This window comes from Apodemus sylvaticus, chromosome 14, assembly GCF_947179515.1.
Source record: "Apodemus sylvaticus chromosome 14, mApoSyl1.1, whole genome shotgun sequence".
Classification (NCBI taxonomy): Eukaryota; Metazoa; Chordata; class Mammalia; order Rodentia; family Muridae; genus Apodemus; species Apodemus sylvaticus.
In genome coordinates, this window is record NC_067485.1 from 26,200,844 (window position 1) to 26,219,160 (window position 18,317).

The window sequence follows — 18,317 nt, forward strand, 5'->3', positions numbered from 1 at the left end:
TGGAATGCTGCCCAACAGGGACCTCTGAGATCACCAAACATAATTTCTTTGGTTTACAGGTGAGGAAACCTAGGATGGTCTCCCCACGGCCACTCAGCAGTCCACAGTGCCTACATCCAGATGAGGAAGCCAGTGTTCTTTCTAACTCTTAAGCTCAAACACAACACAGACCAGGGAGAAGTTCCCTGACTCTGAAAACAACAGGCCCTCCCTCTATGAGATGGCAGGTAAAAACGCCTAGCTGCAGCTCGTATTTCACCAGGTTGTCCAAACGATTCCTCCTGCTCACACCTTAGAAGGATGCTGGCTGCTGGCAGAGTGTGAAATCAGAAAGTATTGCCCTTGTTACTCTTTCTCTTTTGAAAAGTAGCCTGTATTTCTGATCCTGCTAATGAACGGACAATTTGATTTTTGTTCTTTTTATTTTCCAGACAGGGTTTCTCTGGGTAGCCTGAGCTGTCCCGTAACTCGTTCTGTAGACCAGGCTGACTTTGAACTCAGAGATCCTCTGAGCCTCTGCCTCCCTAGTACTGGGATTAAAGACTTGTGTTAGGGGATTAAGGAATTGAATAAAACTTTCTGTCTTCTAGAAGGTACTCAATCTGGATAGGAAAAGAAATACACACTAACTATAATGTGATAAATCCAGTCTGGGACTAAAAGTGTTCTTCACCATTGCCCGGCTCGATTTCTGTTCTTAAAAAAGTAAAAGAAAATATTTACCTTAAGGCTTTTAATTGGGCTATTTAATCCTCAGAACTCACGCCTTACTCTTAACAGGGTGTGCCAGTACAAACCTGTAACCACAGCCCTTTCAAGGCTGAGACAGGAGGATTGTAAATTCCAAGCTCTAGGTTAGCCTGGGCTATAAATGAGATCTTTTCTCAGAAAACCAATCAAGACGAGTATGGTGTCAAAAACCTTCCATCTCAGAACTCCAGAGGCAGAAGCAGGCAGATCCCTGTGAGTTTGAGGCCAACCTGGTTTACATAGAAAGTTTGAGGACAGTTGAGGCTTCATAGAGATAGCTTGTCTCAAGCAAGCAAACACATGCATGCATACATACACACACACACACACACATACGCACAAAAACAAACACAACTCCTTTTGTTCCTTTATCATTGACCTATACACACACACACACACACACACACACACAACTATGTACAGGGAATACCTGAATAAACCATTCTGATGGCGACATTCCTTTATGTAAAATATAGCCTTGGCTAGGCTGTGACTAATAGCAAAGAGGAAGCTAGAGTTCCAATCTTGTTCCTTTCCTTTGTCTCAACCTGATCTTACACAGGGAGTGCTGGTAGATGCCAAAGTAAAGTGAATTCAAGAATTTGGGGGTGGAGGTAGAGTGGAAGCTGGGGTGTTGCCACGTGATTTATGGTTTAAAGCCATGGTAAACTTCCTGGCCCTGAGCACCAAACCAAAATCGTACCTCAGCAACCTTGTCTGCAGTTTGCCCTGGCATGCCTGCCATAGCTCTGATGGCCTGAGAGGAATCTGTGATATCTTTTTATTGGCTAGCCTAAGGAGATTTGTTTTGCCTGGTCTCCATGGTAACCGAGCAGGAATTTTCTTTCTTTCTTTTTTTTTTTTTTTTTTGTTTTTTTTTTTTTTTTTTTAGCAAATGATTGGAAGAGTGGAGCTATTAACTTCCAACAAGGACATTATTTCTGCTCTGTTCCCTCTAGTTGGATATAACTACTAAAACTGTCCTCAAGTGAACATTTTGTATCCACCTCTCTGTGACTTAGGATAACCTTCGTGGTCACAAAGACACAGAAGAAGGCTAACGGGCACACAGGGTTGGACCCACCCACCAACAAAGAACTGAGCAATCACAGCAGGAGGTGGGACCGAAGGGAACTTTTCATTAATCTAATGGGGACTTCAGTTAAGGAGCGCAGAATAGAATTGGGACTTTGGGTGTGGTCCTTGGCTATAGAACCAAGGTAATGTTTATTTATTACCGCACGGTATTGTTACTCAGTACATTTCCATGTTATATCACAGTATCTTACATTGCTCAGTTGCCTTCATGTCTCTGGTAGGAGCCCTCTCTTTCCTTGCTGGTTACTTTGAAGGGAAGAACTAATTGATTTTAATCATGGCTACCCTGCCGTTACCATACGACACAAACACACTTCCCAGTCAGACTCTACCCAGGCACGGGTTGAATCCCGCATGACCTTGTTTAAGATCACTCTATCCTGTTCTGTACAGAAGGCTTCAGTTGTATCTGTCCAGCAGCTTCTAACTCTTCCACTGAAAAGGTCAGAAGGTAATCGGAAAATTATCCAGCGAGCAAGACAGTAATCAGGAATGATGGGTAGGCCTGCCCTCCCGTGTATGGGGGTGTGAGAGAGCACAGTGCTGGTAGAGGGCAAGTCAGTGAGCTGGCAGAGGCGACTCCACCCCCCAAGGTGTGTTAACATCTGAGGAGGAGGGAAAGAGACTCTTCACCACCTCCTCCACTGAGGGAGCAGCTCATTTGCCGTGCTCTAACTAACACCACGTGGAAACAGGGATCCTGTATTGGAGTAGCTCCGGCGCTTTCAAAACTTTATCAGATAATTAATAGATTTTTAAAACCAAAGTACATACACACACATGCATGTACTTATGTTCACACACACACACACACACCTCTATGGCGATTTTACCACGTTGTACTTATGCACTACTTAACACTAGTTAACACACTCAGGCAGTGTTAGTCTCTTTGGAAGCAGGGCTTCTTTTTCTTTTTCTTTTTTTTGTATTTGCTTTTTTTCCCCCGAGACAGGGTTTCTCTGTATAGCCCTGGCTGTCCTGGAACTCACTCTGTAGACCAGGCTGTCCTCGAACTCAGAAATCCGCCTGCCTCTGCCTCCCAGAGTGCTGGGATTACAGGTGTGCGCCACCACCACCCGGCTGGAAGCAGGGCTTAACTCTCGAGTACCATCACAACAAACATTCTCAACACCAAGCAGGGCGGATAGGCACCTATTGTGACCAACAGGCCCAAGAATAAAACAGGCTCAATTTCAAATTCACTTGAAATCATCTTTTCATGGTGCAGAACCATCTTTTTATTTAAGCTGTTTATGTAAGCCAACACTGGTCTTGAATTCACCTATGTAACCCAGGCTAACTTTAAACTCTGCAAGCAATCTTCCTGTCTCAGCCTCCTGAGACCTAAGATTACACTGTGTCCATCTTCCATGTCTCCTTCCAATAACCATCTTGCTACTTTGTAAGACCAGCCTCAAGTCTTTACAAAGACAGGGAAATTACTGGCTGTGAAGGGACTTGGAAACCATGAAACTCAATACCAGCAGGTCTGGATCAACGGTAGATGTTCCTCTGAAGAGAGTCAGAGTACAAAGGCTAAAACAGAAATACAAACAAACACAGGATTCTGCACATTTTGTTTAAAAAAGCAGTTCTCTTTTCCCGAGAAAACAACAGCAGATGCTCCCGGGACCTACTCTTGAAGGGTCACAGAGGCTTCAGCAGCAGCCTCAGGGGATCATGATGACTTCCCTGGACTGTGGTAGCAGCCTGGAGACAGGTCACAGGGCTCATGAAGGCAAAAGTGAAGACATGGAATGGATTCCCATCTCCAAGCTGGGTTGCTTAGTCCTAAGGATAAAAAGAACAAGTCCCTGGAGGAGACCAGTCTTTTCTCACTGCCCATCAGGGAGTCTTAATGTTATTGGCTTTTTCGGGTGGGCACCCCTCAAGGGTGAGGTTTGAAGATGAGGCTGGAGTGGATGCAAACTCATAATGGCCATTACACTAGGTTCCAGATTTTTATCACCACTGGAAGCCAAAGTGTTCATGATGGCCTGGATATTAAATACTCTACCTTGGCCAAGATCTCCACTGATCCTGTACAGACAGGCTTCTAAGACGACAAGGTCATTAAGTCCCATCCCATCCTAAGACAGGTGACAGACCTCTGGTCTGCTTCTCCTTCTTGTCTTCTGTGTCCAAGAAGCTGATGCTGAAGGCTGGTTTTAACGACGGATGCACCCAGCAGGGCTGCACTGACACCCGGGTGACTTCACCAAGGACAATTTTGATGCTATCTCCAAGATATACAGCCAACTGACCCCTGACCTCTGGAAAGGCCATCCTGAGTTCATCAAATCTTCCTATCAGGAGTTCATCGACCATCCTCTGAAAGCCCATCAGAGTCTCTGTGCACAGGGCCTAGGATCCACATATATTTTGCTGCTGCTGTAGCTTTGGTTCTAAGACAGAGTCTCCTACATCCCAGGTTGGCCTTGAATTCACTATGTAGCCAAGGAGGGTATTTCTATTTCCAATCCCTTTGCCTATATCTTCTTCTAAGGGTTAGGATTACAGCCATGAGCCAACCTTTTCTGAGTAAGTACTCTACCAACTGAGTTATATCCCCAGGACCTCTGTAGGTCTTATACAAGAACAATCAAGTGAGTTAAGCTTGTTTTTAAACCACCACCACTACCAACAATAAAACCCCACAGTTTTGAAATATGTCTAATAATTTTTTTTGTGTGTAGTGCTGAATAATGAATCCCAGCACGCTAGGGAAACACTCTACCACGGAGCTCCTCCTCAGCCCTGTTGTATTTTTTAATTAATCATTTTGTGCTTAAGAGAGTAAGGCTTGTATTTTCTGGAAAATTCGAAATTATGATCAAACATTTTCTTCAAAAATTGCAAGGCAAATACTCTCATCATACCGTATCAGTCAGCAATGTCCTTTCTAAAAAGGCCAGGAAGCAAATAATGTAAGCTTGTGTATAACTCATTCATTCTCTTGCTGTCCTCCGCACTGATGCTGTAGCACAAATGTGACTAAGTCACACTGTGGCAACTTTTTCCGCAGCAAAGCTGGAGGGTGGGGGACACTGAAATCCCAAAGTAGCAAAACTCTTCATGCCACATAGCAGTCTGTTCTTTGGATACTGTTCTCAACTGATTGAAAATCAAGCCAGGACTGGAGAGATGGCTCAGTGGTTAAGAGCACCAGCTGTTCCTGTAGAAGATCTAGGTTCTATTCCCAGCACCTACATGACAGCTCACAACTATTTGTAACCTCAGACCTAGGGAATCTAATGTCCTCTTCTGGCCTCCACGGGCAGCAGTTACATATGTGGTACACAGACATACATGTAACTGAAACACTCATATACATACAATTTTTTTAAATTATAATTTCTGAAAGAAAAAAACCTGAAGCCAGGCTTGGCAGAGCATGCCTTAGTCCCAACACTTGGGAGACAGAGGTAGGAAGATCTCTGAATTCAAGGACAGCCTGGTCTACAGAGTGAGTTCCAGGATAGCTAGGGCTACACAGAGAAATTGGACCCAGTCTCGGGGAAGGCTACAGGTTATCTCAGGTTGATCTCTGCCCTCCATTTTTTATTTTACTCTCCTAGGCTTGCCACTTAAATGCTACTGACATCCACTGTCACATCTGTATCTTTCTCTGGGACGAAGGTGCAAAGTACTGGAAGCCTTGATTGTCCTTATATAACCACAGGGAAGCCCGTTTGATGGCGCACAGTGCTGGATAAAGGAAGAGTTTTGACAAGTAACTGGTGCTTTTGACCTCAAGTTCCTCCTCTGCAGGATGCAGATAGTAGAGGCCTCGGTGTGCATGGTGGCCATTAAATGTACCAGTGTGCACACACACACACACACACACACACACACACACACACACAGCCTGGTTCTAAGACTTAAAGACAGAAGACTCAAGAGCAGACACGTTTGTTTGTCTAGCTCTGGATGGGTCAGGGTGGAGTCCAATGCTGCCATTTTTCTTGATGCGCATATATGCCCTGGTTTCCTTTTTCCTTCTATAAAATGGAGATATTAAAAACACAATTGGATGGGTTTGAAAAGATGGCTCAGTGGTTGAGAACACTTACTGCTCTTCCAAGAGGCCCAGGTTCTATTCCCAGCGCCCACATGGCAACCCACAACTACTTGTAACTCCAGAACCAAGGGATTCAACAGCCTCTTCTGGTAGCATATATGAGGTACAGAGGCACATATGCAAGCAAAACGTACATACATATGCATTAAAAATATGATTAGTCTTCTAGGCCTGTTAGAAGATCAAAATAGGCTGGCACAGCACAGTATAGTGACATAATTGTGCACCCTGAGAGCATTTGCTGCCCTCAGTGTGTCTTAGTTTCTCTATTATTAAACTTTATTGTAGATATTTTTTGAGACAAGATCTTATGCAGCCTAGTCCGGACTTGGACTTGACTATGTTGTTGAGGCTGGCCTTGAACTCATGATTCTCTTGATTGCCCCCTCCTCCCCCCAATTACAAGTGGTGTGTGCCTCTATACTCAGCTAAGGCTTCCAATTAAAAAAGGCAAAAGTCTAGGAAAGCAATGGAGGCATCTGTGTAAAGAGCCACGCAGGCCTTCTCCCTTTACAATCCTGCCTGTCTAGCTTGCTCCTTCAGAAACGCTTTTCTGCTTCCTTAGCCAGCCCTGCTGGGTAGCCAAGTTTGCTCCTTTTGCAAGCTGTAACTCTACCTAAGCAAAAAACAAACCCAGTAGAGAACAAGAAACCTCCACCCTACATTTTACAAGTGTCTATATAGTTCCATTTTAAAGAACAGCACAAGTAACTATTTGTCTTTTGAAAAAACTTTTATCTGATCTCTGATGTCTCCTTTGGGAGAAAACAGTAACAAAAAGTTGCAAATTCATGAGACAAGTGTGCCAAGCTCTATCTCGGTCTAAATCTGCATGGTCTTGGGGGTCTCTTCTCACATCAGCTATTTCCAACTGGCTCCCAGGCCCACAGACAGTTCTGTTAATTGGGTTTGTTTGTTATTTATTTTACAGTACTGGTACTGGGAACCGAATCTCTGTCTCCTACAAGCTAAACATGAAGTCTCCACCAAGCTCCAGTCCGACAGGGAGACCAGACATTTTACAACATAGCTGCCGCCAGAAGCCTCCTATATCTCTAGGATCCCACTGTCTGCACATTCCCAAATAAACGGAAGCACAAGACAGCGTTTGCTTGTGCTCTGACTTCTAGCTTTAATAACCCTATGAAATTGCTGACTTGGTTTTTAGTTTACCCAATCCACTTTTTCTGAACAGAGCCTGTCATTTGCTTGCGTTTAGGCAGTTTATTAGGATACAGTTCTTGGGCAAACCATCAAATTCAGGTATTTCTTTTGATCCCCAGGAAAATTATAGCTGACACAAACTTGCCTGCAAGATATATCCTTCCTGTACAAGTACAGTATCTGATTCTCCACTGATTGAACTGGCTTTTATTTCAAGGTGCTGGTCCACGGAAGAGAGATTATTTTTTTCCTTTCTTTCCTTTCTTTTCCTTTTTTCTCTCTTTCTTTCTCTTTCTTTCCTTCTTTCTCTTTCTTTTTCTTTCATTCCTTCCTTCTTTCTTCCTTTCTCTTTCTTCCTTTCTCTTTCTTTCTTCCTTTCTTCCTTCCTTCCTTTCTTTCTTTCTTTCTTTCTTTCTTTCTTTCTTTCTTTCTTTCTTTCTTTCTTTCTTTCTTTCTTTCTTTCTCTTTCTTTTTTGTAAATTTGAGTATTTACTCCAGTTTCAAAGTTACTATACTTGAAGTGGCTAATGTTTATAATGAAGTTAATTATCCAGGAATCTTATTTTGCCTAAGACAGAGACACTGGGTCTGCAGCACCATTTGCCTATTCTGTCAGAATTTGTTCTTCAAGTGTCTGGAAGCTTGCCTATCTTTACTGACAGGACTTGCTGAGCTGCAGGAGAAAGCCTTTCTGACCAGCCAGTGGGGCACAGAGCAGTTATCACAAGAGGCATCACTGAAGAAAACAGAGATATCTGAGGTGCTGAGTCTGGCCCAAAACTATGTAGCTAAGGATGACCTTGAGCTTCTGATCTCGACCTGCTGAGAGCTAGGATTACATGTGTCTGCCAACATACCAGTATATACAGTACTAGAGATCAAACTCAGGGAGTCATCCATGCTAGCAACTGAGCTACATCTTCCTTCTAATTCTTGATTTTGATGTGCCTTGGAAAGAGACGGGTGAGTGGAAATGGGTCAAAGAGTCTCAGGGTAACCAGGTATCCCTGTTTGTCTTTGACCTTGACTGAGGGAGTTTCCAAAACATGTGGTGTTCGGTGGTAAGCCTGGTAAGTCCTAGGCAAACAGGGAAGAACTGGTCACTCTGGGTACCATTGGCTCAATCTGTTCCCAGACAGAGAGTCATTTCTAAAGGGTATTACTGATTATTAAATAGCTAGTGATTGATCAGCATGAAAGAGAAAGAAAGCCTCAAGCTGTTGGCAAGGTTGGTCAAAGAACCAAGCAAGTCTATGGGCAACTTCTTCACATTTCTCCAGGCCAGTGAGGTGTGGGGCACAGTGATTAACAGTCCCAGGACGGGTTCCCAGTCAATCAAGAAGAATGCACCTAAACTTAGCTAACTAACTATAAATTCCTTCCCTTGTAGACATGATGTTTTAGTCACAAATTATTGGAAAACTAAAAAGATGACAATTCTCATAAACAATACCATAGCCATACTCCCTCCTGCCCCAGTACATGTGACTTAGAGGTCTTGCTTTGTTGTATGGCATTAATTTAAAAGGGGGTGGGGATGATTTTATGAATGGGAGTGCTTATTCTAAGATGGTCAGGAAGTGGTAAGAGGCACAAAAAAAAATCAGTTTATAGGACAAACCGACCAACCATTCATTTTGTTTCTCTGTTTCAGAATTTGCAAATCTGTGCATTAGGGTTGGAATGAAATGCATTCTGTGGCTCCCTTTGGCTTGAAATCCATCATCAATCTCGCTTTCAGCACCTAGAAGAGGCTGCTGTTTTGACAGGGAAGTTGTAAGGGGAAGCTTGGTTTAGATTGAGGGGCTGCCAGCGGAAGTCTAAAAAAAAAATTGTCAGATAATAGAATAGAGATACACCAAAAAGGCTGCGAAGCGGTGTATAGAGCAGCCAGCTCTGGCACCAATTGTGTGGGGAGCACGAAAGCCAAACAGGGAGCAGTGGGCCCTTTCCTGGCCCTGCAGGGTCTGGGGGAAGGCAACTGCTGTGTGGGAAACCAGGGAAAAGCTGAGGTTCGAGGCAAAGGTCTTCCTTTTACAGAACCCTAAGATCAAGAAGAATCCCAGGCTTGGCTGGAGTACAGCCCAATGAAGGAGGAGTTAGGGGAGGACTGCGGGGCAGAAAGATGGCTATAGAGGAGGTCAAACAGGAAGTGTCCAGAGAAGAGATAGGCTGACTTTTGCCCAAAGCTAAAACCGTTCCGTCAACCTGAGCCTCCAGCATCCTTGGGAAAGAACCACGTTGTCTACTGCCGTAGCTTCACAGTTAAAATTTTGACCGCTTTCCAATCCAGCTGAAGAGAGAGACCTTTCAAGATGGAGACTGTGGAAGGGCAAGGTTCAGGGTATGGGCTTCCATCTCACAAACTCCACCCTGTACTTTCCTAGGAACTGGGAGGCACCGTAGGGACATGCAAGGTCAACTCTGCCACTCATAGCTTTGGCCTGAAGCAGCCTTAGAAAAGAATGCTTTGTGTACGGCGGCAAGGGAGGTCTCTGACTAGGTGTGTCGTAGAGAATCGCATTAAAGGCGGCTCTTACATCAGGGAGAAGGCTGACGACGAGAAGCTGACCTCAGTTCCATCCCTGGAACCCGTGTGTAAAGCTTGCAGTCGTGGACTACTGTAATCCCAGGGGTGCTTGGGTGGAGAAGGGAGGCACGCTCGAGAATAATCACCCAGAAGCCTTTGCACCGGCGTAGGAAGCCTTGAGTAAGTGAAGAACTCCGAGACCCACCGTCCTATGGTAAATTGGCAAAGCTGGTACACACATGGACCGGGCAGCCTCAAGGGGAATGGTAAAGCTTTCCTTGGGAGTCTGGGCAACCATAGATGGGAGTGTAAGATGGAGACTAAGAAAAGCAGCCTCCTCCCCTAGGCTGTTTACATCCTAGAGTGCTTCCCTACAGAGGCCCCCCGTGGAGACTAACCGAGCCCCCAAGCCCCACCCCCTACCCCCTACCACCGTTCTCAATGAATCTGCGGAGGTGCTCTACAGCAGAGGTTTAGAAAACTACGCTGGAGCCCAGCTTTAAGCACGGGTTCCTTCTTCATTGCTTCACTGACCCATTTGGGGTTCCGGGACCCCAAACATCATGGTGAGCAGTAGGCACGGCCTCAAGAATGCAGTACAGGAGAAAATTCAAGAGAGACTGCAATCCCAGTAAGTATGCACAGTATGCCCACCTTGAACCCACCGTGATGTATACTCCCGGACCGCCAAACTCAATCTGGCCAAAGGTGGGGGGGAGGGGTGGGAGAAGAAATAGCAAAGAATGCAAATTTGCTTCAATTACACGCAGGTTTCTTTCATTCTTTCTTTCTTTCTTTCTTTTTTTAAAAAGATTTATTTATTTATTATTATATGTAAGTACACTGTAGCTGTCTTCAGATACACCAGAAGAGGGCATCCGGATCTCATTACAGATGGTCATGAGCCACCATGTGGTTGCTGGGATTTGAACTCAGGGCCTCCGGAAGAGCAGTCAGCACTCTTAACCGTTGAGCCATCTCTCCAGCCCTACATACAGTTTTTCTAAGGTTAAAAAAAAATTGTCGGGCTGGAGAGATGGCTCAGCGGTTAGGAGCACTGACTGCTCTTCTGAAGGTCCTGAGTTCAATTCCCAGCAACCACATGGTGGCTCACAACCATCCGTAATGAGATTACACCCCCTTCTGGTGTGTTTGAGTACAGTTACAGTGTATTCATATACATACAATAAATAATTCTAAAAAAATTGTCTGCTGCATGACTCTGGATTAAAGGCAGGGGTTGTTGTGTTTTATAAAAATAAGGAGAGAAGGAATATGTTTGGTGGATTTGTGGTCAGTCAGGTGTGGGGCAGGGGGTCCGTCTAGTTCAGTGCTGAGGCATCCCTTCCCCCTGAGGGACCAGCCACAGCCACATGACAGTATAGTATAGAATAGAGTTGGGGCATGGGGAGGGGAGTTGAGAGGGTAGGAGAGACACAGAGAGACAGAGACAGAGAAGAGGCTGGTCATAAGGGGGTCACTTGGAGAGAGAGGAGAGGGGAATGGGGAGAGAGGAGGAGAGAGGACAGAGCTAAAGCAAGAAGGCAAAAGAGAGAGGATGGGGCGAGCAGCCCCTTTTCTAGTGAGTCAGCACAGCTGGCTGTTGCCAGGTAACTTGGGGGGCGGGAACCTAGACAAAATACTAAGGTAAAATTCTAAGACTTAACAAAAGTCCTTTTCCCACATTCCTGAACCTGGTTCCTTGGCGTTCTCCAACCCCCTAACTGTCACCAACACTCTACCCTCACCCCCAACAGCAATACAACCCATTTCTACGGTTGCATATCCTCCCTACATGAATGATCCGTACACTGTATAAAGCCCACCATCACAGCCTGGCCTGTCGCTGCCTTCACCCCCACTTTTCATCAGCCATTTATGCATGCCCTACCTCCCAATAAATCTCTTGCATGATGTTTGTTTTGTGGTGTTTTTTTGAATGCGGCATTCTTTGGCCCCCTCTAAATACTCTGTTGACGCAAAGCCCTTGATTAGTGCCTTTGGCCCAACGTCCGGCTCACCCATTGCTCGGCCCTCTGTCCATCACTCGGTAAGCGACCCCTCTCAGTTGGTGTAAACACACCCCTGAGCCCGAGAAGGGTCCCTTGAGGGTCTGGAACCTATGATACTCTTGGAGGCGGAGGTACCCACGGTCTTTAAGGCTATATCTATACAGTTCACTAGCCCCACTCCTGACCCTTGGGTGACACCTAGTTCCTCAGCTTGGATTTTCAGCTTGTGGGCTGGGACCAGGTACCAGTCTCCTTTGGCTGTTTGCCCTGACCCCTGTGGAGTTTGGTGATAACCCACTAAGTGGCTAGTGTCATTCTTGAGTCCTGGGAACACCTTTGCCTACAGTGACATTCGCTGTCCCCACCCACGTAAGCAGTGTCCTCCAAGCCCTCCCATCCCCTTCAGGAGGCCTCTTAGCCTCCAGCCTCCCCACCCAGCTCTCGTCCTGAGGGCCCCAAATGTATTCGCTTTTACAATCAAATTAGGCCTCAAGTTTCCCTTAGGTAGCCAATTCAAACGGCCCCCCAAGGGCACCCTGGATCCCCCAATATTATTTGGGACCTTTGAAAATACCACTCCCCCAGCTTCCACCCCCATCTCTGAGATACTTTTTCAACACAAAACCCTTTCAGAAAGGTCATTTCTTACATTTCAAAGATAGCTTATCTGTGTGGAAAAAAAGGAGCAGTGTTATAACCTAGATGTGTTCGAAGCCTTAGCCTTTGATTTCCTACCGACTGCTCATTTCTGTTTCTTCAGTGCACAATACGGCGGTGTAAGAGGTAGGAAGCACACTGTATTAGCTACGTCTCTCTTGACAAGATAAAACACCCAGGCCAAGGCAACTTCCAGAAGGCAGGGCTTATTTAGAGTTTACAATCCCAGAGGGATCAGAATCCATTTTCCTCCCATACAGTGGAGGGGGTTAAGTGTTGAGTGGGTGTGTATTGTTCAGCAAGGGCACAGCCGTGTCAGGAACTAATAATGCCTCAGCCCCACAGGGGTGACACAGCCTTCCCCAAATGAGGTGAGAGAGATGGCCAAGCCTTTCTCCGGTCAGGAGCAAATGTTGCTAGTGTGTGTGGAAAATATGCATTACACATTTCTCTCCTCAGATGGCTACGGCCTGAAGACCGCTCCCATACAGAGACTGATCTGCCAGGATTAGCTAACCCCGTCTCCTCTCCTTTCTCCATTAATAACCCTATCTGTATGCAATAGCCCCGCTTCCCTGTTCAGCTGAATACAGCAAACAGACTGTGCTTCTGCGGTGATTTTCTCTTAGAGAGTCCAGACCACCCACATGGCTCAATAAGTCGTGTCAACTTCCAGAAATGTTTAGAATCAACAAATGCTTTTCTCAGAGCTCTGCCTTGATGGAGAGTGTCCATGGTATTAGACTATCATTCTGAAGGGGTTCACAGGCCAGAGACCATCTGGAAGGGTCTGAAGGAAGTGTGCTTATGAGGATGGGAGAGCCTGAGGTAAGGGCAGGAGTTATGAGAATCCAGAACTCACTAGATATCCTTCACAGAGAGAGGCACAGAACATGCTGGTTAGATGGAAGGAAGGGCACAGAGAGTCCTGGCCGGAGAGAGCGCCACCAGGAACATCGGTAGTGACTCAAGAAATGAGTTTGTGAGGAGGAGGAGGCAGATGGAAGGGACAGTCAGCCAATTAGGTATAAGTAGGAGATTGGAAACGAGCACCCCCAAAGCAAGGAGAAATGTAGGACGGGGGCAAATGAGCTTTGCATGGTTTTAGGGGTGTCCTGCCAGTGTCAAGATCACCAAGATGTAAGGGACAGTGAGAGGCAAATGGGAAACGTCTCCGAACATTTGGGGAATGTCCTCAAGCCTCCATTTCTTTCGTTCCAGTTTTCTTGAGAACAGTCGTGCTAAACTCAACTGGTATCCCAGAGTCCTTTCAAATACTGGTGACAGAGAATACCCCAAGGACAGAATTATCCATTTCTGAGGACATTTCCCGAGGAGGGACCTGCCAAACCACGAACCCTGACACATTTGACAGCGTGACAGTGGGGTCAGGATCTTGCAGCTGTAGCTAGGTCTCACAAATTCATCATTCAAAACCAGCTAGTGTCTGTCTTTTTCTTTGATAGATTTATTTCTACATACTTTTTTCCTTTTTAATTTTATGTGTATGGCTGTTTTGTCTGCAGGGATGTCTGTACATCATGCCTGGGGCCAGGGAGGCCAGAAGAGAGCACTGGATTCTCTGGAGTCACAGACTATTTCAAGCTGTCATGTATATGCTGGAAATAGAACCTCGGTCCTCTGAAGTCCTAGCAGCCAGTGGTCTTAACTGCTGAGCCATCTCTGTCCAGCACATTTAGCCGTTTCTGCCTTCTTAAGTAAAAACAACCTCTAGGAAAAGAAAAGAAGCTGTAACAACCCTAGAAGTAGGATTCTACACATTGCCTTGTGGACAATGCATTGGATTACATGAAAAAAGATAATGAATTTTCCCCCTGGTGTTGCCAATTGCTAGATGCTCTATACATTCAGTGAATTGAATCGTTAAAGCAGCTTATACATCTTCACAGGGGTCAGGTGACAAAAATCAGCGCATTACTGGAAAACAGTGATGCTAACACTCCTTATCTATCCCTTTGGGACAATTCCCTTGGGGATGTGTCATACTGAGATGACATGCAGTCTCTCCACCATTCCAACACAGACAAATTCTCCCTTTAATCTTGCTCCAGATGTCCATTTCTCCTAATGAGCAACAGATAAAGAAGTCGGCTAGAGATGAGGCTCTCATGCTGTGGACCTACACTGTGCTCTAACACTAACCAGTCTTGGGACCAGACCACAGCATAGTGATGAGCAGAATCCTTGCCTTTCTCTGGACCCCAGACTCATGCAGTGCGGTACCAGTCAAGCTGGGATGATCCTCACCATTTAAGTTTACATAAAATCTGGGCATGGGCACATACCTACAATGTTAGTACTTGGAAAGGTGAGAAAGGGGGACATGAGTCTGAGGCTAGCCTAGATTACAAAGTGATAACTCAAATAATAAGTAAATAACTTACATAAGGGTGTACGCATACTGTGGTGCTCCCTCCAGATTGACACTTTTCTCCTGGAGAGAGGAAGGAGGTTTGGAGGCTTATGAAACTCACAGAAACTTACAGAACTCTTAAGAGCCCTCTAGAATGTTACAGAAACAGTAAATGAGTGCTGTGGGAGAAAAGAGTCTTCAGCTGTGTCGGTTCTGCAAGTTATACAAGAAATACAGGGACACAAGCTATCTCATGGTAACAGCTCCTATGAGACTGGAAGTAGCCTTCTTCAAGTCACCCCTTACCTACTATTCTGCTTGACTGGAATCCTTTCTCTGGTGTGCTGGGAGCCTATCTGGAGTCCATAGGTGAATAGGCGTTTCTGTGTGGTCCTGGGCGGGAGGGGGGAGGGGCATCAAGTAGTAGCTGTCAATCATCCAGTTGCGTGCATGCAGAAGACGCGAAGGTAAATCTCCACTGTACGAATCGTGCTGTCTATCAGTGGCTGTGGTCTCTAAGGAAAGCCCGGGACGAGCAGTCGCTACCTAGGAACGTTCAAGACAGTAGGAATGCAAGACTGACAGCCGGAGCGTGGGAGCCCGGAGGAGGGAGAATGAGAGCAGGCTTTCTAAATGTGACTCTAAGTTGCATCTTAAAAGAAAAACATCCGCCAGTCAGGTATGGGGGAGACAGAAAGAACATCCCAGAACATCGCATCCCAGCAGGGACTGGCACAGATTGGGACGTTCCTAGGAAAGCCGGGTATGGCACAGCTGGGACCCATATCCCAGGGTATATGGTAGAGTAACATGTAAAAAGCACAGGGCACAGATAGAGGAGGCACTGGAAAGTTCACAAAGCAGCTGGCAAAATGGCAGTGGGCATTGCGGGCCCAGCAGGCTTGGATTTCACACTGTAGAAATGGCTGCATATAGAGAGGAGAGACCTTGTGACAAGAGATGCTTTTATAAAGGCCGTTCTGTCACTGGAGGGGTAAACCGAAGTGCCCTGAAGAGATAAGATGGCTTAGCAGAATAAGGCATATACGTGTCCCATTAGATGGATGCCCAGAACCCACAGCGACGTGACTGTAGGTCGTTCTCTGACCTCCACCCTTGTTTACAGTGGCACATGCACACCCACACTTACTAAACGATAATATAAATTATTTTTTAAAGCGATCTGGAGTGGAAGCAGGTTTAGAAGACATGTTATTGTAAGAGAGGAACTCAGAAATGCATGAGGACAGGAACCGAGGCAACTGGTGCCTGGAATGCTGGCAACTAAGTGCAGTTTCCTGAATGCCCGTACCGAGTGCTGGCATTACCTCACCCTCTGGCTTCATCTGCCCTTACTCCCTGGGAGTAGGCACCATTAAGGATTTATTATTCCAGGACATTCATGCAAGCGCCTATAAGGCTCATGCTCCGCCCACTTTACCTCAGCCCTAGCTCTGTCTGCTTCATTTCTAGTAGCTGTCCGGCTACTTTCCAGCTCTCTCACTACAGGGACTCCAAAGTCCTGATCGATTCTCTGACTTCTTTCCCAAGCGTATGAAAGACACGCTCTCATTTGTCTCATTTGGAGATGCACACTTGGATGCACACTTGGTATGCTATCCCTTCTAAAAAGCTTTTGTAACCCACCTGATCTAAAAAGAAAAAAGAAAAAAGAAAGAAAGAAGAAAAAAGAAAAGAAAGAAAAGAAAGAAAAAAGGAAAAAAATGCACCTTTAAGGCTGGAGAGATGGCTCAGTGGTTAAAAGCACTCACTGGCTGCTCTTCCAGAGGACACAGGTTCAATTCCCAGCTCATAACTGTAACTCCACTTCCAGGAAATCTGACACTTTCTTATGACAAGAAAAAAATAAGATAAAATAAAATAAAAAAGCCCTTTCACATCTCTAATGTTCTTGCTTAGCTTCTAGGATTTTCTAGAACAGTCACTCCATAAGGCAGGAGCTTCATTTGTCATACTCAAGACTAAACTCTAGCCCAGGCAGTGGTGGCGCACGCCTGTAATCCCAACACTTGGGAGGCAGAGGCAGGCAGATTTCTGAGTTCGAGGCCAGCCTGGTCTACAGAGTGAGTTCCAGGACAGTCAGGGCTACACAGAGAAACCCTGTCTCGAAAAAAACAAACAAAAAAAGACTAAACTCTAGAACCGCATCCGGCCCCACACGTATCTACTGACTGAATTCTCCATTTAGCGTCACTAATGCAAAAACTTTCAATCTGAAGTACTCTAAATACTTGCACGAGAGCCCAAGTGGAGAAATTCGCCACAGAAATTTGTGAACCAAGTTATTGAAAATACTGGACATAGGGCTGGAGAGATGGCTCAGAGGTTAAAGAACACTGACTGCTCTTCTGGAGGTCCTGAGTTCAAATCCCAGTAACCACATGGCTCACAACCATCTGTAATGAGGTCTGACTCCCTCTTCTGGAGTGTCTGAAGATGGCTACAGTGTACTTACATATAATAAATAAATAAATAAATCTTAAAAAGACACTGGACTTAATTTGAAATTGTCTCAAGGCTATGTATATGAAATAAACTTGAATTTAATGTTTGGACTTGAGTCCCATCTTTAAGACATTACATTATGCATGTTCAAGGATTTAAAATTTTCTAAAATTTTGTGGAAGGGGGAATAACATTTGAAATGTAAACATTTAAATGTAAATATAAATAAAATAACTAATAATGATTTTTTTTAAATCTGAAACATTTCTGGATTCAGAGAGCTCAGATGTGGGATACACAGACTGGACTGCTGTTACCACAAATAGTAACACATCAGCCCCTAGTCAAAGGCCTGGGGCAACTGGTTAAACCCTCATTGTGTATTTGACATATATTGTTTTCCTCATCTTACAGACAAAGAAACTGGGGTACAAACACTGACTAACTTATCTAAGGTCACACAACTTGCTTAGAGCAGAACTGAGATTCAATCTTTGGGATACAGTGTGTATGTTCTTAGCGCGTGGGCTAAGCCTGCTAAGACCACTTGACAAATGGTGTATGTGTGGCTAGGAGACCCAGGACTCCGACTTGCTACTCTCTGAATTGGAAACCTGAGTCCCAGACAAAGCCAAATCCCTATAAGGGAGATCGAAAGGCAGTGGAAGAGATCTTGGGGTAGAACTCATGACTGAATTCTCCATTTGAATTCCTGCTAGACTATAGGGTGTTCTATACCTCTAATGCAGGGTAGAGGGAAGCACGGGATTTATCTGTGCGCCTGGCTGGCTGAGCGCCAGCTGTGTGCGCTGCTTGGCCTCCAGAGCTTGGAGCACAGAGTGTTTGTTACTGAGCTGCCTGGAGTTCATCTTTAGATTTGCAAAGCATTGATTTAAGTGACCATGCAACAGGATTCCCAGGACGATTCAACAAAGACGATGTGCACCCAAAGGCAGATGTGCAGCAAGCATGCATTCCCTTGCCCGCTCTTGTATCTCCGCTCACATGAAAAAGCCAAGATTCCTGAGAAAACGGACCATTAGGAGGAGGAAAGGGAAAAACTCCTGTGGGTGTAATTATGCAACCATTCCACAGCTCAATAAAATATGAATTTGCCCTTTTATTATCTGGACTCTTAGAGTTATTATGATAATTAAATGAAAGAGTAATAGAACTAGGTTC